The 26,206-nt window shown below is 37.9% G+C and overlaps 1 protein-coding gene across 10 annotated transcripts in view; it reads left to right on the forward strand.

The window, feature by feature from the left end:
- CHODL (chondrolectin) overlaps positions 1–26,206 on the forward strand; it is a 348,559-nt gene that overhangs the window by 104,343 nt on the left and 218,010 nt on the right. For 7 of the 10 annotated variants that reach the window (XM_073804400.1, XM_073804394.1, XM_073804401.1 and 4 more), the window contains one exon: positions 12,654–12,790. The exons of 2 other annotated variants lie outside the window; for them this stretch is intronic. The gene's annotated coding sequence lies outside the window, so the exon portion shown is untranslated. Of the gene's footprint in view, positions 1–9,902; positions 10,051–12,653; positions 12,791–26,206 lie in introns of those variants that run through there. One more of the 10 variants, XM_073804393.1, reaches the window with a different exon arrangement.

The raw sequence follows: 26,206 nt of genomic DNA on the forward strand, positions 1-26,206 counted from the left end.
TTTTTAATCACAGTTTCAATTTCATTACTTGCGATTCGTCTATTCATGTTTTCTATTTCTTCCTGGTTCAGTCTTGGAAGGTTATACCTTTCTAAGAATCTGTCCATTTCTTCTAGGTTGTCCATTTTATTGGCATAGGGTTGCTTGTAGTAGTCTCTTAGGATGCTTTGTACTTCTGTGGTGTCCATTGTAACTTCTCCTTTTTCATTTCTAATTTTATTGATTTGAGTCCTCTCCCTCTTTTTCTTGATGAGTCTGACTAATGGCTTATCAGTTTTGTTTATCTCCTCAAAGAACCAGCTTTTAGTTTTATTGATGTTTGCTATTGGTTGCTTTGTTTTTATTTCATTTATTTCTGTTCTGATCTTTATGATTTCTTTTCATCTACTAACTTTGGGTTTTGTTTGTTCTTCTTTCTCTAGCTCCTTTAGGTGTAATATTAGATTGTTTATTTTTCTTGTTTCTTGAGGTAGGGTTGTATTGCTATAAACTTCCCTCCTAGAAGTGCTTTTGTTGCATCCCATAGGTTTTGAATCATTGTGTTTTCATTGTATTTTGTCTCTATGTATTTTTTGATTTCCTCTTTGACGTCTTCAGTGGTCTCTTGGTTATTTAGGAACATATTGTTTAGCCTCCATGTGTTTGTATTTTTTACATTTCTTTCCCTGTATTTGATTTCTAATCTAATAGTACTGTGGTCAGAAAAGAGGCTTGATATGATTTCAATTTTCTTAAATTTACCGAGGCTTGATTTGTGACCCAAGATGTGATCTATCCTGGGGAATGTTCTGTGTGCACTTGAGAAGAAAGTGTAATCTGCTGTTTTGGGATGGAATGTCCTATAAGAATCAATTAAATCTAACTGGTCTAATGTGTCAGTTAAAGCTTGTGTTTCCTTGTTAATTTTCTGTCTGGATGATCTGTCCATTGGTGTAAGTGAGGTGTTAAAGTCCCCCACTATAATTGTGTTGCTGTTGATTTCCTCTTTTATCTCTGTTAGCATTTGCCTTATGTATTGAGGTGCTCCTATGTTGGGTGCATATATATTTATAATTGTTATATCTTATTCTTGGATTGATCCCTTGATCATTATGTAGTGTCCTTCCTTGTCTCTGGTAACATTTTTACTTTAAAGTCTATTTTATATGATATGAGTATTGCTACTTCAGGTTTCTTTTTACTTCCATTTGCATGGAATATCTTTTTCCATCCCCTCACTTTCAGTCTGTATGTGTCTCTAGGTCTGAAGTGGGTCTCTTGTAGACAGCATATAGATGAGTCTTGTTTTTGTATCCATTCAGCGAGCCTGTGTCTTTTGGTTGGAGCATTTAATCCATTCACATTTAAGGTAATTATTAATATGTATGTTCCTATTACCATTTTCTTAATTATTATGGGTTTGTTTTTCTAGGTCCTTTTCTTCTCTTATGTTTCCCACTTAGAGAAGTTCATTTAGCATTTGTTTGTAGAGCTGGTTTGGCGGTGCTGAATTCTCTTAGCTTTTCCTTCTGTGTAAAGCTTTTGATTTCTCCATCAAATCTGAATGAGATCCTTGCCAGATAGAGTAATCTTGGTTGTAGGTTCTTCCCTTTCTTCACTTTAAATATATCATGCCACTCCCTTCTGGCTTGTAGAGTTTCTGCTGAGAAATCAGCTGTTAACCTTATGGGAGTTCCCTTGTATATTATTTGTCATTTTTCCCTTGCTGCTTTCAATAATTTTTCTTTGTCTTTAATTTTTGCCAATTTGATTACTATGTGTCTTAGCGTGTTTCTCCTTGGGTTTATACTGTATGGGACTCTGCGCTTCCTGGACTTGGGTGGCTATTTTCTTTCCCATGTTAGGGAAATTTTCGACTATAATCTCTTCATATATTTTCTTGGGTCCTTTCTCCTCCTTCTTGGACTCCTATAATGAGAATATTGGTACGTTTAATGTTTCCCGGAGGTCTCTTAGACTGTCTTCATTTCTTTTCATTCTTTTTTCTTTATTCTGTTCCATGGCAGTGAATTCCCCCATTCTGTCTTCCAGGTCACTTATCTGTTCTTCTGCCTCAGTTATTCTGCTAATGATTCTTTCTAGTGTATTTTTCATTTCAGCTATTGTATTGTTCAAATCTGCTTCTTTATTCTTTAATTCTTTTATGTCTTTGTTAAACATTTCTTGCATCTTCTCGATCTTTGCCTCCATTCTTTTTCCGAGGTCCTGGATCATCTTCACTATCATTATTCTGAATTCTTTTTCTGGAAGGTTGCCTATCTCCACTTCATTTAGTTGCTTTTTTGGTGTTTTATCTTGTTCCTTCATCTGATACATAGTCCTCTGACTTTTCATTTTGTCTATGTTTCTGTGAATGTGGTTTACATTCCACAGGCTGCAGGATTGTTGTTCTTGCTTCTGCTGTCTGCCCTCTGGTGGATAAGGCTATCTAAGAGTCTTATAGAAGCTTCCTTATGGGAGGGACTGGTGGTGGGTAGAGCTGACTGTTGCTCTTGTGGGCAGAGCTTAGTAAAACTTTAATCCACTTGTCTGCTGTTGGGTGGGGTTGGGTTCCCTCCCTGTTGGTTGTTTGGCCTGAGGCGACCCAGCACTGGAGCGTACCCAGCTCTTTTGTGGGGCTAATGCCTGATTCTGGTAGGACTCATGCCAAGTACTTCCCAGAACTTCTGCTGCCAGGGTCCTTGTCCCCATGCTGTGCCACAGCCACCCCCGCCTCTGCAGGAGACCCTCAAACACTAGCAGGTAGGTCTGATTCGGTCACCCCTGGGGTCACTGCTCCTTCCCCTGGGTCCTGATGTGCATACTACTTTGTGTGTGCCCTCCAAGAGTGGAGTTTCTGTTTCCCCTAGTCCTTTCAAAGTCCTGCAATCAAATCCCACTAGTCTTCAAAGTCTGATTTTCTAGGAATTCTTCCTCCCATTGCTGGGACCCCAGGTTGGGAAGCCTGACGTGGGGCTCAGAACCTTCACTCCAGTGGGTGGACTTCTGTGGTATAAGTGTTCTTCAGTTTGTGAGTCAGCCACCCTGCAGTTATGGGATTTGATTTTATTGTGATTGCGCCCCTCCTACTGTCTCATTGCAACTTCTCCTTTGTCTTTGGATGTGTGGTATCGTTTTTGGGGAGTTCCAGTGTCTTCCTGTCGATGATTGTTCAGCAGTTAGTTGTGTGTTTTCTGTATATCTTAACTACTTATTGTAAATATAGATGATTTTTACTACTTTTTTCTTCTAATCTTCGTACTAGGTTTATAAGTGGTTGATCTATTACCTTTACTGTATATTTGCTTTTACTAATGAGATTTTTCATTTTGTAATTTTCATATTTCTAGTTATAGCCTTTTCTTTTTACTTACAAAAGTCTGTTTAATATTTCTTGTAAAGCTGGTTTAGTGGTGCTGAACTCTTTTAGCTTTTACTTGTCTGTACAAGTCTTTATCTCTCCTTCAGTTCTGAATGATACCATTTTTGGGTAGAGTATTCTTATTTGTGGCTTTTTTTCCTTTTATCACTTTAATTATATTGTGCCACTCTCTTCTGGTCAGCAAAGTTTCTGCTGAAAAGTGACCTGACAGTCTTATGGGTGTTCTCTTGTGTGTAACTGGTTGCTCTTCTCTTGCTGCCTTTAATATTCTCTCTTTATCTTTAATTTTTTGCCATTTTAATTACAATGTGTCTTGATGTGGACTTGTTTGGGTTGCTGTTTTCCTGGACCTGGATATCTATTTTCTTTTCCACTTTAGGAAAGTTTTCAGCCATTATATCTTCAAAAATGTTCTTTGCCCCTTTCTCTCTCTCTTCTCTTAAACTGTCCTCATTTTTAAATCTTTTTTTTTTTTTTCTCTTCAGCTTGGTTGATTTCCACTACTCTGTCTTCCAGTTCACTTAACCATTCCTCTGTATCAACTAAACTACTGCTGAATTCTTCTAGTGTATTTTTTTATTTAGTTATTGTGTTATTCAGCTGTTTGGTTCCTCCTTATATTTTCTCTTTTTTAAAAATTAATTAATTAATTACTTTTTGGCTCCGATTGATCTTCATTGCTGCCTGCGGGCTTTCTCTAGTTGCGGCGAGCGGGAGCTACCCTTCCTTGCAGTGTGCGGGCTTCTCATTGCAGTGGCCTCTCTTGTTGTGGAGCACAGGCCCTAGGTAAGTGAGCTCAGTAGTTGTGGAGTACGGGCTTAGTTGCTCTGCGGCATGTGGGATCTTCCCGGACCAGGGCTCGAACCCGTGTTCCCTGCATTGGCAGGTGGATTCTTAACCACTGCACCACAAGGGAAGTCCCCTAACTCTTTATTAAGCTTCTCACTGTATTCAACCCTTCTTCTCCTAAGTTCATTGAACATCTTTAAGATCATTACCTTGATTTCTGTATTGGGTAGGTAGCCTATTTCCAATTTGCTTAGTTATTCTGGGGTTTTATCTTGTTCTTTTGTTTGATATGTATTCCTTTGTCACCTCATTTTACCTAATTCTCTGTGTCTATTTGTATGTATTTGGTAGTTTGGTTACATTTCTCCATCTTGGAGAAGTGGCTTTATGTAGGAGTTGTCCTATAGGACCCAGTAGCACACTCCCCTCTGGGCACAGCTGGGGTCTTGTGAGTCCTGGTGCTGGTCTAGCCTGATGGTGGGTGTTGCTGCATCCCCACAGCACTGGCTGCTCTGCCTATGGGGTCTTAGACTGGTGCTAGACAGCTGGTGGGTAGGGCAGGGTCCCAGCACTAATAAGCTAGAGAGATGATTCCAAACTGACGCTTGCCAGCACCAATGTCCTCATGATAGAACAACCTACCTGAAATGGCTGCTGCCAGCATCTATATCTTCAGGGGGAGTCCCACTGGCTTCCTCCCTCTCTGAGAGGCTCTTCAAGATGAGCAAGTGGGTCTGACCCAGGCTCCTTTTAAATTATTACCTCTTAGAATGTGTGACATTTTGCATGTGCCCTTTGAGAGTGGAGTCTTTGTTTCCTGTTGCTCTTTGATTCTCTCATATGCAAGCCCCATTGGCCCTGAGAGCCAGACATTCGAGAAACTTGTCTTCCTGGTGCAGGGCCCATGGACTGGGGAGCCTCATGTGGGGCTCAGACCCCTTGCTCCTTGGGGAGAACCTCTGCAATTATGACTGTCCTTCCATTTGTGGATCACCTACCCTGGGGTGTGGGTCTTGACTATACTGTGTCTCTGCCCCTCCTACCCATCTCATTGTGGTCCCTTCTTTATATTTTTAGTGGTGGAAATGTTTTTCTGCTAGTCTTCAGCTCTTTCTCATTGATTAGCTGCTCTGTAAATTGTAATTTTTTTGTGCCCATGAGAAGAGGTGAACTTAGGGTCTTCCTACTCTGCCATCTTGCCCACTCCCCAGAATAGGATCCTGTTGTTGATAACTAAGAATATAGAAATTGTTCATAGGAGTGGAAATAGGTGGAATCTGATAGAGTAGGGACTAAAGGCAGTGAAAATCTTCTTAAGATTCTGGAAAAATAATCTGGAAATTCATTGTATGTAGTAGTGATACAGTTATTTAAATTTTGACATGTGGTCGATTATAATAAAATATTTTTTGAAGGCAAATCTTTGGAAAATCCAATGTCTCTTGCCTTATAAAAATAGGAGAGGTATAAAGAAATCAAGGACTGTGAGGTGGGATGGCTTTTTCTAACAGCACTGGACAGGTCAGAGAAGTAGAATGACAAGTTTAAGTGCCTAGATTCTCAGCTCAAGGCATTGATGTTCTATGACTTTGCCAAAGATTCACTAACCTTTTGAAGCCATAAGGTTGAGTTAGGAGCCAAATATATAATTTGATCCTAATTTTAGTTACTAAATTAGTATGTCAGTCGATTTTCTGGTCCATGATATTTCTTCTAGGAAAGTCTGGAAACTGAGAATTGGGACAACAGTATCTAAGATGATGTGAAGCACTTGGCAAAGCTTAAATTGTCAATTCTGCTGAATCATTCATGCCAACCAGTGCAAGCCTTTCCTCCCCTTTCTGAAAAAGTTGTTCTCTTTTTGCCTAAAGATATGATAAGTTTTTGATCTGTGGGAGATCCCTTACTAAGACAACTTTCCTCATTTCTACTCTGAGAATGATCTTAATTGTTTGCTTGCTCAGCTTTCAAATACAGATTGAAACCTGTACTTAATGATGGCCCAAATTTAATGAAAGAGAGATGCCGGAAATTTCTTGGTTATAATGGAGAAGACGTTCAAAGACTTCAGGAGACTAAAGTAATGGGGTGAATTTATCTAATATGACCTAATGTCATAGTTTATTTACCAAGAATATGCTTGGTAAATATACTTTATTTACCAGAATATACTTTATTTACCAAGACCTTGAAAAATAAAGTTGTGAGAAAAATGCCATTACTTTGGAAAGGGGCTTTAGAGGTTGTTCTCAGTAGATTGGGCACACAGTGAGATACTGGAGGTGAAACTGTTGCCTTGATTGCAGTAAGGATAGTTGGATTCTGGGGAAGCAGAGGCCAAGGAGCCTCTCTTTACTATCACTGACAATGTGGGCAACAAAGTTAGTGTAGTGTCAGAATGGCTTAACTGCATCCCATATTAGGTAGCAGGGAAGTCCACTAAGACCCTGCTTGATTTGAACTGAAGCCTGATGAATCACATTTTAGAGAATGTACACCCCTTTTCCTAATTGTCAGATGAATCAATCCAATGACCCAGTATCTATAAAGGAAGTTTAAAGCACTTTTCAGGAAAAACAAACACATAGTGTGAATCTTCATTCTAGGATTCTCTAAATCATCCGGTTTCCACTTGCTATCAAAACTGTGCCATATTTATCATTAATTGACAATGCCTGTGAGTGGGCACTAATTTCTAGGGATTCACAGTGCTACTGCAGACTGCCAGTCAGTATAGGCATTTATGGTGAGTTAGCTGATAAACAGTTTTGACCCAAGCAATAGTGCATCACTGAGGAAGAGCAGATGTTAGTGCCACAATCAAATACTTAAAAGATGTGCACAGTTGATTTCTACCCCATCCTCATTTATCTTTAAAATATGGCTAGTGCTGAAGATAGATGAGTTCTAGAAAATGACAGGTGGTTACTTCAATCACAGCTGCTGTTTCAAATGTGATCTCCTTACTGGAGCAAATCAATGTACCCTGACACCTGGTATGCAATTATTTATTTGAAAAATGATTTTTTTCTTATTCCTTTTATTCCATTGAGGAAAAGATAACAGGACTTCTAAAAGCTATCATTACATCTTCAAAATTTGACCCAGGATTCAATCAACACACAGTTTCACTATATTGATTACATTTTGCTGGTTGGACCTGGAAAGAAGTTATCTTAAATGTGATGGTATAACATGTGCATGTTATTCATTCATTCATTCAAAACTGGCTATTGAGTGCCTGTTCTGTGTCAGTCATCTTTCTAAATGCTAAAAATGTAGCAGTGAAAGAAAGAACAAGTTCCTGTCCTCTTGAGATCATAGAGGGGAGAGACTGATATTAAACAAATTAGCATCTAAATACATCACACATCAAATTCTGATGAATGCTATACAGAAAAACAAAATAAAGTCAAGGAAAATAGGAGAGGTTAGAGGATAGGGCACTGTAACTTAATATTGGGTGTTAGGTTGTACTATACCAATAGAAGCCTGATGGAAGAGAGGAAACACATCATGAAAATATCTGGGGAGAAAAGTTCCAAGTATAAGGAAGAGGAAATGCAAGGACTATAAAAGCAGTAGCCTGAATTTCAAGGTGATCAGAGTAGCTGATACATAGTGAATGAGGTGGGGCTAGGGATAGAGGCAGCAGATCATAGTGGGCATTGCAGGCCATCTTTGAGTGAGTTGGGAAACAGATAATTTTATGCAGAAGTGAGACATGATCCAAATTATATTTTAAAAGGACCATCGTGGCTGATGTAAAATGAATACATTAGGTGGAAAAGAGGATGCAATTAGGTGACTAAAATTGCAATGGTTAAGGTGAGAGGTGACTGTGTCTTAGAGCAGGTTGGTAGTAGTGGGAGATAGTGAGAAGTAATCACACTCTGGATGCATTTTTAGAGTAAAGCCAGATAATTTTGTTGATGGCTTAAATCTGTGTTATAAAAGATGGAAAAGAATCAAGGTTTTTGATCTGAGATTAGCCACAGCAGGAAATGGCTACCACTCTTTAGGCTGGAGGAACCACTAAAGGAGGTGGCATTTCCAGAGTCAAAAAATATAAGATATAGGAAAGTTGTTAAGAGAGTAAATCCTATGAATTCTTATGACAAGGTGATTTTTTTTTCCTTTTTTCTCTTTTTTCTATTGTATCTGTATGAAAAGATGGATGTTAACTGAATCTATTGTAGTAATAATTTTACATTATATATATATCAAACCATCATGCTGTATACCTTAAACCTGTACAGTGATATATGTCAATTATTTCTCAGTAAAACTGGGAAAAAATTGGAGCCATCATGGATATAGAGCCAAGATGGGAGTTACCCAGTGGATTCAGGATCCAGCTGGAGCAGAGGCAACGGAAGAGTAACACTTGTTGCTTGAGATCCCACAGAAAACAGAGTGAGGGGATAGAAATAACCTGGCTTTTATTTTACTCTTGCCCTCTAGGCTTTTGTCAGTGCAATCCACTGGCTGAAACGGTCTGGAAGCCAGAATGGAAGGAAACAAGAGAAGGCACGGAATAAATCTGAGAGCAAACAAGCCAGGGAACAAGATGGTGACCAAAAGGCAGTTGGATGTGCTAGTTTGTACTTCAGGGTGCTGTGGTCCTAATGCTTTTGCCCCCAATTCATATGTTAAAACCATAACCTCCAAAGTGATGGTGTTAGGAGGTAGGACCTCTGGGAGGTGCTTAGGTTATGAGGGTAGAGCTCTTGTTATTGGGATTAGTACTCTTATAAAAGGGACACTAGAGGACTTTCTAGCCCCTTCCACCATGTGATGACACAGTGAGAAGTCAGCCGTCTGCAACCTGATTGAGGGCCTTCACCAAAACCCTGCCAAGCTGACATCCTTATCTAAGATTTCCCAGCCTCTGGAACTGTGAGAAATAAAATTATGTTGTTTATAAGCCACCCAGTCTATGGAATTTTGTTATAGCAGCTGGAATGGACCAAGCGAATATATAAATTTGAATTTTTAAATTAAAAGCATTTTTTAAAGCTATGGAACTCAATTAGCTACCCTAGGGAGTGTGTAGAAAAAAATGAAGAGAAACGTCTGAGAACAGAAACCCGGGCCCTCCAGTGTTAAAAGAATGTGTAGGAATTAGCAAAGGACACAAAGAAGGCGTGCCCAGTGAGCTAGGAGGAGATCTGAGAGAACTGTGTCCTGGAAGCTACATAGAGGATTTATTTAAAGAAGATAGTGATCGGCCATGTGAAATGCTGCTCACAGGTCAAGTAAGAAGAGAGCTGAAAGTTGAGTCACTGGCTTCAGCAATATCGGTGTCACTGGTGATCTTAATTACAGGGCCAGGACTAGGGTAAGCCAAGTGAGGTACTTGCCTTGGTTGCCAAAAATCTCAGTATTTTAACTCAATTAAATGATACCTTAATACAATATTTTTAAAAATTAATGCAAAATTCACAATGAATGCAATATTCAAAGTTTAAATAATGACAGAACTGGTAATAGTACCATGCTGAGCCATATTGGAGTCTGAGGCAAAAGGAAACATCAAAAATATTGAGCTTGTCTTTATTTAAACATTTGATGAGTTCATTGTGACCTTTGGCATTAATTTTGACTTCTAAAATATTGCTTGAAAATTATTCATCTTCATAGATGAGTGTTTTTTTTTTTTGTGGTACGCGGGTCTCTCACTGTTGTGGTCTTTCCCGTTGCGGAGCACAGGCTCGGGACGCGCAGGCTCAGCGGCCATGGCTCACGGGCCCAGCTGCTGCATGGCATGCGGGATCTTCCCGGACCGTGGCACGAACCCGTGTCCCCTTCATCGGCAGGCGGACTCTCAACCACTGCGCCACCAGGGAAGCCGCATAGATGAGTTTTTATTGCCTCTTGAATTTTGTGCCCAACACAAGGTACAAAGTTTTATTGCCTCACTTATCTCACCCCAGCCCTGTCCCTGCTTAACAAGAGCTGTTTCATTTGAGAGATGAGGGTGAAAACTTAGTTGGAGACTGGGGAGCGTAGTGTTGGTGGATTGAAGAGAGAGAAGAGTGAATGGATCAGGAAAGGGCCGGATGATTCCTCCTTCAGCCTAGGTCCATGAGTAAGAAGAGACATGGAGCAGATGTTCAACCTGGAACCAACCCACAGGTGACTGGCAACTTTCATGTAACTTGATGAGAAATACATGTTTGTTCTTACAAGGTTCTGAGATTTGGGAGTTATTATCACAGTGAAGATAATCGATAAAAGTTCTCTTCCCTTTGGAATAAAAATTTGCTATATCTAACTAAATAAGATCTTGATTAGCAGAGGCACTATTTTAAGGCAGTGAGAGTATAGAGTGCATAGTGGAGGAGGAGAATCATAAATACTGGTTACAGTCACACAGCCAGTCGCAGAATCGAAGATTGTAGCCTCTGCCTATATTTTCTTCTTCATTGTGTTCTGAATATTTTTAGTTGAACTAGTTGTCAATTTTTTTTTTTAAATAAATTTATTTATTTTTGGCTGTGTTGTGTCTTCATTGCTGCGCACGGGCTTTCTCTAGTTGCGGCGAGCCAGGGCTGCTCTTTGTTGCGGTGCTCAGGCTTCTCACTGCGGTGGCTTCTCTTTGTTGTGGAGCACGGGCTCTAGGTGCGTGGGCTTCAGTAGTTGTGGCTCACGGGCTCTAGAGTGCAGGCTTGGTAGTTGTGGTGCATGGGCTTAGTTGATCCGTGGCATGTGGGACCTTCCTGGACCAGGGCTCGAACCTGTGTCCCCTGCATTGGCAGGCAGATTCTCAACCACTGTACCACCAGGGAAGCCCCTCAATTTTTTTTATTTTTGGTCATTTTCTTTTCCTATTCTAATTTAAGGGAGTTGGTTGTGGTAAAATTTACAATTCAGTTCACTGGTTGTGGAATGTCCAGATAAAACAGTGAAAAACTATAGGGAGGATAATTATAATCTAGATGAAGTAACTAATGAGGCTTTGGGAGGAGAGGAGCCCTTTTGTGACTACACCAGGAAAAGTTGAAATGTGTCATTAAAATTTTTGTTTTGGAATGGGAAATATGTAAAGAAGTTTGTAAAAATGGATCTTGAGTAGTACAAGCTGTGAACTCTAAAACATCTGAAAGGCATCAGAAAATGTGTAGGAGGCTCACTTTGCTTACTTTATGGAGAACTGAGTGGGACTGATCCCTAGAAGCTAGTGAGGTGGCCTGTGTCCTAGGCTCATGCAAGTTGCTTCTCTACTTTGGCTTTGAAATCTTTATGGAGGGACATAGACTCATAGACAGTTTAAGAGTTTTAAGCCTCATAGACAGTTAAAGACTGTCTCATAGACAGTTAAAGAGTTTTAAGCCTCAGTGTTGAATATTAACTCTGATGGATAGTATGGTATCAGATGCCTTCTCACAAACCTGGATGCATTCTTCCCATGTTCTGAGTCTCGTATTCCAGCTTTCTCTTAGTTGTGTTAGTGACAGATGTACTTTCCAACTGGATCTTACTGATTTATTACCCAAGTTGATTCTTTTGTTTGTAACCAAGAACCCAGACTGGGACACCCAGATTCTAAAGAAAAGGTAATAAGTCATTTCAGCAAAGATTCATAAATGTGAAGCCAGAAGTACAGGAAGTCTGAAACAAAATATACGGATGTTACGAAATGACTTCAGGTGTCAGTTTGTAAACCCTGTGAAGAACACTCCCACTTATGGGGATCTAGGCCAAAGAAATAAAATCACAGTAGTTAAGGGCATGTTTAGGATGTTTTTAGCAGAACTGTTAATCACAAAACTGGAAAAAAGCAAACTACCCAAATAGGTGAACAAACAATCCTACATCCATACTAGGAAGTAATATGCAGCCATTCAAAATAGTAAATTAGGTTGTTACAAATCATCTTTTAGGAAATTCAATAAATATCTTTTTAGAGATTAGAGAAGTATTTGTAAAGTATTCAATTTTTGTAACCACATCGGGGTTCAAGGAAGAAGCAGAAAGAGAACCCAAACTGAAATCACATTTTAAGCAATTGGCTTTTGCCTATCACCCACCAACAGAAATAAGCATTAGATGGACACATAGCCCATGCAAACACACACTCGTACTTACTGTTACTATGAGCAATGCAGTTTTATTTTTCTATTCTTCCTATTTATACTGTTTTATATTTTAAAATGATGATCATAACCAAATAACTGATTTCATGACCCACTGATTTGTTAATATTCATGATTCAAAAATGATTTTTCACAGGTACACCTGTTACTTCTCTGCCATCACTTTCTTGTTTTCTTCAGGTGATATTAAGAATTGATCCCTCCTGTAGTATCCTGTGATAAAATAGTTTTGCAACTTTAATAATCAATGTGTGAATTTATTTGTGGTAAGATGACACTAAGTAATAGTCCTATAATCTCAGACTACAGGGAACAAATCACTCTGACTTAGGGGATGATTAGAACATAGTTATTTACTCACAGCAGGGGAAATATGGGAGTGATAATCTATTTGTATTTTGCAGTTATCAAAGTTCTTTCACATAAATCTCCACTTCTAATGAACTGGTGAGATAGAGCCAACAAGAATAGATTTACATAAAGGACCATGAGAACATCCTGGGAAAGAACTCAAGACAGAAGAAGAGAATCAAGACCCAAGGTCAGTTTAAAGATGTCGCATTTAAAATAATATACAGATTGGGACTTCCCTGGTTGCGCAGTGGATAAGACTCTGAGCTCCCAATATAGGGAGCCCGGGTTTGATCCCTGATCGGGGTGCTAGATCCCACATGCATGCTGCAACTAGGAGTTCACATGCCACAACTAAGGAGCCCACATGCTGCAACCAAGGAGCCTGTGAGCCGCAACTAAGGAGCCCGCCTGCTGCAACTAAGACCTGGTGCAGCCGAATAAATAAATAAATAGACAAACAATAGGTACCACTTCTGCAGACAACCATGCAATCTGTTTAAATAAATAAATAAATAATATAATATACAGCTTAAGGTCTATTGACATAGTCTCTCCTGTATGCTCACAAAAATGTCTATAAAACACAGAAACAAAGAAGAAAACCCATAACACCTTAAAATAAGTTTGCGTCAGCCTAATCCCAGAGTCTGAGAGAAATGTCCACTGATTGTTAGGGCTATGAAATTGAATTAAGCACCCCTGTTTTAGCTCATCCTAGCAGTGACTTGGCAAACCTGCCTCCTGTCATTTGTAGCATGACTGTGCTTCCTTCTGGGAATGCACACATTTTAAAACTGTCACTAGGAAAGCACAGTACAGTTAGGCTGAGAATGTTCTATTCTTATGAAATGATTCCTATAATTTATAACAATGGTAATGTTAGGAAAGCATAAAATGTTTTTAGACTTCATTTCCTCCCTCTGTTGTGAAAACTTTTGCCTGCTTGGCACTTTGAAAGATCTTTGTTAGAGAACATGGGGGGTTCTCCTTTTTGTGCACCAAGTCACCTAAGATGAGTGGCGATTGATATGATTACTGTAAATCATCTTCGGTACAAAAGACATAAGAATTTTGGTGCAAATTGAGTCCCATCACAGTCACCACCATGTGTCATGTATCAGGGCTTGCTTGGGAAGACTTCCACCATGTCCTACAGGGTTAAGGTACAGGCTTGACTGGGAGAAGCCTACAAATCAAGGACGATAAGAAGGGAAGAGGCATGTGGTACCTGCATTCTCTTTATTCCATGGAGGTAATACTGGAGCCTAGGCCATCTAGTAGAAACATTAGATTTGCATTAGAAAGGAGGGTGTCCACTTTCCTGTCACTTTACCTTCTTATAGGGCAACTGTGATAGCAACCTTGTTAGGAGGTATACGAACAGACCACTGGGTCACCAGGAAGTCTGGATTTGGAAGCCAGCCCTTTATATAAATTGTCTGGGAAATCTTGCAACCCAATACCTAGGTGCTTTGGAGGGTTCATAGGAAGTTGAATTCCTCTCTCCAGGGAGGAGACATGGGAATATGGGAATCAGAGTTCAGGCATAGCCTCTTTGGCTGGAAAAGAGGAGGGATGGTATCAGCTGGCTCATTGTTCAAGCAACTGAGAAAGACCTGGTTGCTGTACTATAGTAGGTCACTTCAGATGAGAGAAACAGTCATCTCTAGGAAAGCCTCTTTTTGCCCATCCCCTATGTTAAGATGAAGTGGGGAAAATCTTAAGTTCTGCTTGGATCTTTGTAATATTACAGGGCGAGAGATTTTACTAGCAGAAGGCTAAAAAACTCACTTTTTTTTTTATATTATCCTTATATTTGTTCACATGTTTATTATTTTCTGTTCTCTTCATTTGCTTGTTTAGACCCATTTTTCTGTTTAGTATCATTTTCTTTCTTCTTGAAGGATTTTGTTTTGGAAGACATTTTTGCTTGCTATAGAATTCTAGTTTGGCGGTTTTCTTCTTTTCATATTTTAAAGATGTTCTACTTCCATTTTTTGGATGCAAAATCTACCATCATTCTTATTTTTCTGTATATAATGTGTCTATTTTTCTCTGGGTGCTTTCAAGATTTTGTATTAGGGTTCTCCAGAGGAACAGGAAAAAATATATAAAATTTATATATATTTATATATGTTTTATATCTATGAGAGGAATAATGCATATGTATTTTGAGGAATTGTCTCATGTGATTATGGAGGTTGAGAAGTTCTATGATTTTCCACCTGCAAGCTGGAGACCCCAGAAGGCTGGTGATGTAATTCTAGTCTGAGTCTGAAGGCTAGAGAATCAGGGGAACTGCTGATGGTGTAAGTCCCAGACCAAGGACAGAAGATCAATGTCTCTGCTCATGCAGGCAGGTGAGAAGGGAATCATCCTTGCCCTGCTTTTTGCTATTCAGGCCTTCAACAGAGACCCCCACCACTGCCCTTTGGTGAGGGCAATCTCCTGAGTCCACTGATTCAAATGCTAATTTCATTTGGAAACATCCCCACAGACACATCCAGAAGTAATATTTAACGTGAGTACCCTGTGGCCCAGTCAAGCTGACACCTAAAATTACCCATCACAGATTTCCTCTTTATAACTGGTTTTAAGCTTTCGTGTAGTTTTCTTAATATTTCTTTTTTAGGGCTTTTTGGATCAACATGTTTAAAGTTTTCATTAAATTTTTCAAAACTTTTGGGTACTACTTCTGCAGAAGTGTTTCCCAGTTGTTTTCTCCCCTCTTAGGGGGAACAGGATGGCCAAAGTAAGCTGGAATTGGGTGTTTCCCTTCCTCCTGGTCAATTAGACTCTGGTAAAACCCCAGCGGGGTAGGTTCTCGTTAACTAGTTTCCCCTGAGGGAAGAACTTGTTAATAAAAACAGAGTGCTTTGCTGTATTTCAAGATGGTTCTCTTCCTCCTTTCCCTGCTGGAAGCATGAGGGATCTCCCCCAATATTTACTGTGAGAAGTAAACCTGGTTGAACTCCTGGAGGTAAAACTCACAGAAGTATTACTTCTGTATGACTGGAGCCTCCTGGAGTTTTTAACTCTCAGACTTGTCCACAATTTGTCAATTTCAGTTCAGGTTTTCCTACCCTGGCACTGATCCCCACAGAAGATTCTTCTAATGGTATACTGTGATTTTCTGTATCCACCTGTCTGTCTCTCCAGTTTGGAGGCAGTAGTTTGCCCTGTGACTTCACTTCTTTTACAGATCTATGAAACTTATTGATTTTTCAATTTTTTCAGCTTTTTATTTGTTAGTAGGATATAGTAGCAACTTCTAAGCTTCTTACATGTGTCACTGGAAACTAGAAGTTAGCCACTATTTCTTCAAATTGTTTTCCTGTTTCCCTCAACCCTCTTCTCTCTTTTGGAAACTGCAATTACACATATACTAGTCTGCCTGAAGTTGTGCCACAGTTTACTAATGCTATGTTAATTCCTTTTTTCAGTCTTTTTTGTTTGTTTGTCTTGTGCTTCCCTTTGGATAATTTCTAGTATGTCTACAAGTTCACAAATCTTTTCTCCTTCAATATCTAATCTACCATTAATTTAATTTTTTATCTCAGACATTGAATTTTTTACTTCAGAAATTCAGTTTATCTGTTAAAATCTTTACTGTTGGAGCTTCCCTGGTGGCGCAGTGGTTGAGAGTCCGCCTGCCGATGCAGGGGACACGGGTTCGTGCCCCGGTCTGGGAAGATCCCACATGCCGTGGAGCGGCTGGGCCCGTGAGCCATGGCCTCTGAGCCTGCGCGTCCGGAGCCTGTGCTCCGCAACGGGAGAGGCCGCAACAGTGAGAGGCCCGCGTACAGCAAAAAAAAAAAAAAAAAAAACTTTACTGTTTACTTAAAATACTCAATCTTACCTCTGTGTTCTTGCATATATGAATTATAGTTAAGTGCATATTTTAATGTCTTTACTAATTTTATCATCTGACATTTCTTATCTGTTCTTATTGATTGATTTCTTTTTCCTCATTTTAGGTCATATTTTCCTCCTTTGCATGTCTGATAATTAGAGTGCTTGCCATATGTTATGTATTTTTTCTTGTTGGGTGCCGATTATTTTTTATTCCTGTAAGTATTCTTGAGGTTTTTTCTAGGATGCAGTTAGGTTATGTGGAAATTGTTTGATCTTTTAACGGCTTGCTTTTAAGCTTTTTTAAAGTGGGATCAGAGCAGCCTGTAGTCCTAGATTAATCTTGCCACATTACTGAGGTGATACCTTTCTGAGTACTCTGATGGCCTGTGAATTATGAAGATTTTCCAGTCTGGGTAGTGAGAACACAAACTATTCCTGGCCCTGTATGAGCTGTGAAGAATATCACCACTAGTCCTTTCGGGTGTTTTTTTCCTGGCTTTGGGTAGTTTCCTCACTCATGTGCATCTGGAGACTTGAGAGGGATCCTCTGCTTATTTCAGAAGCACTTTCTCTGTGAAGGACTCTACTCTCTGGCGCTCTGCCCTATAAACTCTAGCCATCTTGGCCTCCTTGGACTCTTAACTCTGGTCCTCTCAGGGAGACCTCTGGGCTCTGCTTGGACTCCTCCTTCCTGCATTGTGGTCTGGAATCTCTGTCCAGCCAAAAAGGTGGGGCAATTATAGGGCTTAGCTTGTTTGTTTCTCCTTTATCAGGAATCATAATCCTTTCCATCTTGATTGGAAAGAGAAGTCCTGTTATGTGTTATGCTAAGTAAAAATTTAAGGTAGTGTTGAAAACTTTTCCAATTGATGTCTGTTACTTGAGATTATAAGTATTTCTCTCCTTTGTGAAAATAACCTCTTCTTTGACTTGGCAGGGAAAAAGGTTAACTTCAACAAAATTCCTCTAAAATAATTAGAACTTTAATAGTAGCCAGGATCCTGGGTAGGGTTCTTTCTATTGTAAATATTTTACTATTTGTGGCAGCTTGAACAATATTATTTTACCATATCCAGTAATTATCAATAATATTTTATCTATGCAAAGACCACGAATTTCCAAAAACGAAAGAACAAAAAATTTTGGAATGACTGATATTCTAGAAGGTTAGTGCTTTCAACAAAGGCATGAGAACCTGATAACAATGCCTTCTGCAGATTGTAGATTTTCTTTCCGTTTCTTTTTTTTTTTTTGTATTTTATATTGGAGTATAGCCGATTAACAATGTTGTGATAGTTTCAGGTGCACAACAAAGTGACTCAACTATACATATATATGTATCCATTCTGCTCCAGACTCCCCTCCCATCCAGGCTGCCACATAACATTGAGCAGAGTTCCCTGCGCTATATAGTAGGTCCTTGTTGGTTATCCTTTTTAAGTATAGCAGTGTGTACATGTCAATCCCAAACTTCCTAACTATCCCTTCCCTCCACCCTTCCCTCTTCCCACGGTAACTATAAATTCATTCTCTAAGTCTGTGAGTCCATTTCTGTTTTGTAAATATGTTCATTTTTATCATTTCTTTTTAGATTCCACATGTAAGTGGTATCATACGATACTTCTCTTTCTCTGTCTGACTTACTTCTCTCAGTATGACAAGGATATTGTAGATTTTCATATTTAACATCTGTTCAGAATATCAGAGGGGGGGAATAATAAAGAACTCTATTTTTATCCCAATATACCTACATTGAATTAAAACCTGCCATATACTGATACTTAGGAATTGTATACATTAAACTATCCTGTGTCTTGGAGGGAAATTTAATTGACACCCAAGTAAATAGAGAGTAGGGCCAAATAAAACCTATACACTCTGACTTTTAGAAAATTTTAGTTATAAAAATTTTTCATTTTATTAGCAGGATTAGACACTGCAAATGAGGGAACTCTCAAATGTATTTTAAAATGAAGACAGGAAGCATATCTTGAAATGTTAGAGGAAAAACATTCTTTTAGGGCTTCCCCGGTGGCGCAGTGGTTGAGAGTCCGCCTGCCGATGCAGGGGACACGGGTTCGTGCTCTGGTCCGGGAAGATCCCACTTGCCATGGAGCGGCTAGGCCCGTGAGCCATGGCCGCTGAGCCTGCGCGTCCGGAGCCTGTGCTCCGCAACAGGAGAGGCCACAACAGTGAGAGGCCCGCGTACCGCAAAAAACAACAAAAACACATTTTTTTAAAATGATCCACAATGGGAGTCAAAAAAAGTTATTAGAAAAATGTCATCTTTTAAAATATGAAGATCTAGCCTCTATTAGAAACAGAAAGTCATTGGGAGAATAGAGGTTGAGGTAGAAAACTAAAATGATGATGGAAGAGACAATGAAGATTTTAAGGGTGTAGTGAAGAGCACAATTGATACCACGGAAGAATTAAATCAGTGATAGAGTGCATCATTTTAGAAGCTCTTCAAGATTGGAGAGAATAAAGGTAGAGGTATAAAAAAGTATGTGAGTAAATAGATATATGGAAGAAAATAACATGTAGAATGCTTGATACTTGTAGGATATCTGACATAAGCATTAGAACACTTAGCAGCAGTAACCAGAGTCTTAATTGAGGAAAATAAACTAAAATTGAAAAAAATCAGTACAGATTGAAAATTTCCTTTTCATTTATGCAAAATCAATGACACAAGTCTACATCTAGATACAGCCTTACAAAATCTTTGAAAACAAAAATCAGAAAAGCATCTGGCACCTCCTTCTTTGGGGAAAAGTTATTAGGTTGTTTCCAAAAGGAAAAAAAGAAAAAAAAAATGTCTAGCCTCAGACTTCTCAGTGCTAAATGCTACAGTAAAATGGAGTTAAAGTGATAGAATTTTGAGAGGGAAAACTTGAAGTGCTAAATTTTCATTTAGCCAAGTTATCTTCTATGTTTTTGAACACAGAAAGACATTTTCCAGTATCCAAGGGTTCAGAAGATATATCTCACATCTAAATCAAACAAAAATAAACCTTAAATTAACTTCAGGCATTTTAATGATCAATAAAAGTTACAAATTTAAGGGCAGTGGTAATCATGATAGAAATTCATTGTGAGTGTTCCTTTAGTCAATTTTAGGAAGCCCGATGGATATTGCAGTTTTAGTTGAATTCTATATAATGGAGATTAAAACTGTTTCTGTGGTATTTCACTGAATTGTTGTTTTGCTGGTTCTACTCTCTTTCTAGTGACAAGGATGAGTGTTTCTTATGCTACATTGCTCAAACCCAGTTTAATAGAATCTCTTTTTATGTTTGATGACTGCTTCAAATAAGTGACAAAATACCTGCCAACAATTACTAAAATATTACACTGTTGGAACGCTGCTTGGGAAATTACTGAACACACTCGTTTCAGAGTAGAGTTGCAAAGAACAATTTAATGGCTACTGAGTATTTTCTGGCTAGTTTCTGTATCATTAAAATGAATGGTAAATGACTTAATGATGTAAGTTTGGGGCAATTTTAGATATTGGGGATGTCGAACAAATAATGTAGTGGCAAACATCAATCATAAATCCCCTCTTCATGTTATCTTACATGCAGAACTTCTGAATGTTCTGTTAGTGATGCTTAGAAGTCAGAATCTAAAATATGATCCTAGCTATGTGAGCAAAATATACTTGGATAAAGAGATCATAAGACTTGCCCCTAGGTAAGTCTATGGGGAACCCCAAATGACTTCCTTGTTATGAATTCATGGTACAAACTGAAATATTCAGTCATATTTTATCCCATTTTAGGATGGCAGCTATTTGGTATAGTGATAATTCTGATTTGGGGCATTCATAATAGTTGGGATTTATGCTGCCCTAACGTCAAGGGTGTAGTAAGTAATTCCTTTGTATAAACATATTGCAAATGAACCTGAGAGATTTACAACTATTATTTATTAACTCTTAGAGTATATTTGTTTATTAAAATTTCTATCCTCCTAACATCTTAAGAAGAAATATATTTTGCTTTTGTATGAGAATGGAATAGGAAGTGTAAATCTGTAGTGGTAATAGTTAGGGTTGAGGGTTAGGGGTAAAGAGTAAAGGTCCCAAGGTCACAGAGTCCTATAGAAAATCATACACGTTCCGTGCAGGTCTCTGAATCTGAACACCATAAATTCTGCTCCCCTCCCATTCCTACCTCTTAGAAATCTTAGAATTTAATCTAAGATTTTAAGATTTACTCTTAATTTTATAATCACTTTTCATTAAAGCCAAAAATAGTAGTTAAAATGGATTTTTGCCTGTGTTTATTGGTTCTTCGAATCTTGAACTGGCCTTCTTATTTGGGATCTCCTTTGTACCTTTTCCCGTATGCTTGGTCTAAATTCAGAAATATTGGCCAACTTTTCATTCTGCGTCCATGGGACCCTACAATTCTGAATTTGATTTTGCCCATGTGGCTTCTGGTTCTAAGTTTTGGGTCCTCAGAGAACCTGACTACAGATGACTAACTATATCTCATCACTTATTGGAAAAACCCAACCCCTTGTCCTCATCTATCCCATCCTGATGCCCCTCAAAACTCAACTCTGGAACCATATCAATTATTTTATATTAATTAAAAAGTTAAAAGAACAATTAAAGCCTTTGTGGATTAACCTTTAAGAGATTTATAGTTTGTTATTTTTTCTATTTAGCTCTAATGAAAGGGATTTGACGCTTATATAGGTATCACCTTCCACTTAATATATGTTGAGACTTAAATTATTCTTGATTGGTTCCCAGTGATCCTCCAAACATGGGCCAAGTTCATGGTTTTGTTCTTTTACAAATGCGTGACATCACACAAATAAGGATATGACTTTAATCAGAAAATTCTTTAAAAATCATTCAAACAACTTATAAGAATGAATTCTTATCACTTATATGTTAAGGAGCCTTATTTATTTTTGCTTATGAAATAACATATTTAAAAATAGCACATAAAGGAACATGGTCATGCTAGAATTAGCAAAAGCCCCAGAATTCTGTATGTTTCACTGTTCCTCCTGCACGTGAAGTGCCCTTTTCTGCATCCTCATCTCTTATCCTTTCACACTTTATTATCTTTACAAAAAGGAAGGAGACAACATACAAAATTAATTTAAGTAAAGGTCTGCATTACAACTGAAAGCCATTAACTGGCAGCCGTTTACCAAAGCACAGGCAAAAATCAATTTTAATTAGTATTTTTGGCTTTAATGAAAAGTGATTACAAAATTGGCATTTTAGCTAATACTGTTGAGATTTATGGTGAGGTGATACTAATTAATTTTCTGTTGAATTGCCATGGGCCTTGAACTTCTGCAATAAAATGATATATTTGCTGATACCAGGGCTGCATCAGCATTTCAGAGTTTCATAACAAAAGGCTTCTTATTGGTTTACAGATATATTTCACACTACTCTTAAGCTACAGAGTATTATTTTTTTCCATAAAAAGACTGTTATAGGCAATTAAATTTCATACCATTTTATTAATTGGGGACATTTTATTTTAATGTATCTTGAATGTTAGCCAAAGAACGCTTTATTTCAGATACAGCTTTCTCTTGTTGCTACAAGTGGTATAGAAAGGACATGACATACTTTAATTAGAGAACACTTAATGAATGATTTCTCTTTATTTCCTCACTTTTCCTCCTCTCTTGATTATATTGGTAATAAATTGCCTACTAAACTTAGTTATGTGTTTTAGATCCAGTTAAAAGCAGGAAATAAAAAAGAACCAAGCTTTACAATCCACTCTTGTCATATGATTTGTTTCAAATGCTCCTCAGCTTGCTTTAACTGTGATTATTTCCTCCTCCCCCAACTTTTATTTAAAGAAAAACTGCTGACTGCAGTCTTTAAAAATTATATAATTTTCCCTTACGGGCTGAAAATCTGTATCCTTACGTTAATTTTGTTTGACCTGTGGTTAGAAAGTCATTTTATTCATTTGTCATTGTTGTTGTTGGCTGTCATAGACAGATACAGGAGCATAATCTAGACTCAATTACAAGGATGGCCTATGGAGACAGAGGGATGGTGTTGGAATCCTGACTCCACCAATGATTGGCTTTGGGGACTTGGGTAAATTACTTAACCTCTCTAAGCCTCACTTTTCTCACCTGTACAATGGAAATAACTATGTCAAAACAGATTTTAAGTATTTAAAATACATAAATACCTTAATGTAAAGCGCTCAATAACCAATAGCAATTGTTATTTTGGAAATGAAATCCTAATTGTTAAAGCATTATTTTATTACTTACTGGAATATGTATAAACTGGGGTTATATTTTACTTAAGATTCAAGTACAAGTCATGTAACTGTATTTTTGTAATCAAAAAATCTAAGTTTAAGAATAAATCATTAATCAAAAGTTCAAAATGATAGAAAATATAAACTAGAAACTATAGATTCCTAGACTTTTAGAATAGATTCAATAGAATAAACTCAATTAAATAACTGAGTCATCTAGTCCAGTCTTTTTTCTTGTAAAAATGAGTGAGCTATGGCTCATATAAGTTAAATGACTTGATATATGATTCACAGCTGAGTATCAGAGGAAGGGCTCAGTTAAGTCTACTCCAGTGGCAAATTTTATGATTCTTACACATGCGTTTTTGTGTGTCAAAGGGAGACGATATAAAATCTATCCACTACAGATTAGCAATAACTATATAAGAGAAAGCTACCTTATGTGGTTCAGATTTGCATGATGTAACATGGAAAGCTAAACATCAATAAAAAACAAAAACACGAAAAACACCAAACTCTTAAGCAGAATTTAAAGAAGTGGAAAAATGTTGCTTCTTTTTAATCTTGCCTGAAATGTTAGACAGACTATCACAGGAACCAACAGACAATGTCCTGCAGGTTTTGGGGGCAAGTATACACTTAAAATCCCATCTAAAATTTAAAAAAAATCCACACACATCCCTGCTGAGAAGCATCTGGGAATATTTTCTATTTTAAAGAGTTTAGTTTTTAGGTAGGAAAAAATAGTTACTTTGTTTCCTAAAAAGAGTTTTTAGAGCATGGCACACATATAAATACACATTTATTAATCAGGTCTCGGATGAACGGCTCTATTCTATCCACCTTCCTCTGAAAATACTCTTCACCCCACTCGATTGATATGGCCTTATACTGGGGCCTCACAAGATCTGTAGGAGGAATCACGTGCCTCAGAACTATGTGATAATAGCACATGCTTTTTGTGTGTTTTTTCGGTGTGTGTTTGTTTGGTACTATAGAATCGTAGAATTCTAAGTGAGAAAGGGATATGAGGGACTATTTGCTCTAAAATCCTCATCTCGGACATGAGGAATTCGAAGAATTAGAGGAGTTATAAAACTTGCCCTTGTTACCCAGCTAGTATGAAGCAGATCTGGGAGCTACAATTCAGGCAATCTAAATCATAGCTGGGTGATCTTTCCTTTATTCCATATATTCAATAGTCTACCAATAGGTTAAACATTTGGTTTAAAATGAGCTTCATATCCCATTACTAATATCAGTTGATATTAGTAAGCTTCCATGTAAAATATTTTATGAGAAAAATTCTCTTGAGTACAAGGTGAAATAATGGAGATACGGATCTAACGTGATTACTTGGTCATGAATATGCATATGATCAGGTTCTGGCCATTTTCTTTGTTAACTAAATTCACAAGAGTCTTATGCATACAGCAGAATGACAATATTAAACTACAGTTGGTAATTTAACTTACTCTTTGCTACTTGGAGAAAAGTCTATATGAGGTGGCAAATTACAGTTTTAAGATTGCATCATAGGTGTAGAGCAGGGGAAGTTGGTTGTATCCTCTTAATGATTCAGGTCACTGAGATGATTGCCATATGAATCCATGTTCACTGTAGGAGTAGCTTGGCCTAGAATACCAGACTATTCATTGCAGGACTGACTTCAGGGTCACCTGATCTGTACAGTCACACAAGGCCCACACTTAAAAGAGACCCACCTTTGGTTTAATGCTCTGTTACTGAAGTCTTAAAATTCTTAGTAATGTTATCTTTGAACTTGTGTTTTGTAAGTGAAGTCTGATGGGACAGTAGAACACGACTGTGAACAGAGGAGATAGTGCAGTATGTGTGTCTTCTGTTTCTTGCCACTCGGTTCTCATATGGTGTTCAGGATGCTCCATGAGCACAGAATTCCAATGGACTTTTGTGTGTGGGAGTTCAAAGGTACTCAAAGCTTGTTATTTGCACTGAGTAAGCAGGGTGCTGACAGACCAAGAGGCCATGCTTTTCATTCTGGCCAGGACTTGCTTAGAAAGCAGGAAGAAGGCAGTGGTGTTATGAGAGACATAAATGACCAAGGAACCCTATTATATTCTTTCTTACTCAAATGTTACTTCTCTGTATTAGCCAACCACTTTTGATGAAAATGATGACATAGAAGGTAAAAAAAAAGAGCAACCTGTAATTCCTTTTCCCACTCATCAGTAGCCAGACATAGAAAGTGTTGGTAAAATGTTGCATGTATTAGGAAGTGAAATAAAAATGGTTGAGTCAGTTTTGTGCTGTTTCCACTTTTCTGGTAAGAATGAAATACACATGAGTATATGAGTCCCAAAATACAAATTGTATAATTTTGATGATTTAACATACAAGTTAAATGCTCTTATATTTTCATTTAAAACTAACATTGTACAATATCAAGATAAACAGTAAAATTCATGCTAGTAAATAAAAATATTAACTTTTCTTCATTTAGAAAGACATTAAATAATAAATAAAAAATACCATGACAATTGACGGGGAAACTGCACAAAAAAGGAAAAGCTTTATTTTTTTACACGTTTCCTGCCCTTGTAACAAGTGGCCCTGCATTTTCTTTTTGCATTGGGCCCCATAAGTTATGTACCCAGTCCTGACTCACTGTGATTCTTAGGAGAGCAATCTATCTCATTCTGGAGACACACTATCATTTTCCTGTTTTAGGGCTTCTCACTTTCTGGATTTCAAGTAGATTATTTCTTTTCTGTAAACAGAGGGGGGAACAGACTTTTTATTCTTTAGGTAGATTATAAATAATTGATTAGATAACCATTTATTGTATCAATAATAATTCAGTCATGTTTGAGCTTGTGTCCTGGTTCTCTTAATTAGATTTTGATTTGATTTAGCCTATTCCCAAGTTTATACCTCAGATGGCTAATTTCATCCTCCTTCACAGAGTTGTTGTAAAGACTGTATTTATGTATTTGATAAATATTTACTGAGCAGCTATTACATGCTGGGTACTGTGCTAGATGGGAGGGACTCAGCAGTGAGTAAAACAGACAGATTTTATGCCCTTATGGAGATTTTGTTTGCGAGTGGGAGACAGACAATAAGAAGTAAATAAAAAGGACAAACCCTCCAGATTTAGATGAATGGTGTGGTGAGAATAAACAGGGTAATGGGGAAAAATGCAATGAGGAGAGGTAGCTTGGCTAGGATGGATTACCCAAAAAAGTTTTGGGAAGGGTTGAGTAAGGACAGTGTATAATATTTGAGGTGAGACCTGGGTGATGAATCAAAATATTCAGAGGAGAGTGCTCCAAGCAGAGGAAACAAGAATTACAGAGGACAAATGCCCATCAAGAGATGAATGGATAAAGAAGATGGGGTATATATATACAATGGAATATTACTCAGCCATAAAGAAAAATGAAATTCTGCCATTTGCAGCAGCATGGATGGACCTAGAGAATATTATTCTTAATGAA

The sequence above is a fragment of the Tursiops truncatus genome, chromosome 4 (genome assembly GCF_011762595.2).
Source record: "Tursiops truncatus isolate mTurTru1 chromosome 4, mTurTru1.mat.Y, whole genome shotgun sequence".
Taxonomy (NCBI): domain Eukaryota; kingdom Metazoa; phylum Chordata; class Mammalia; order Artiodactyla; family Delphinidae; genus Tursiops; species Tursiops truncatus.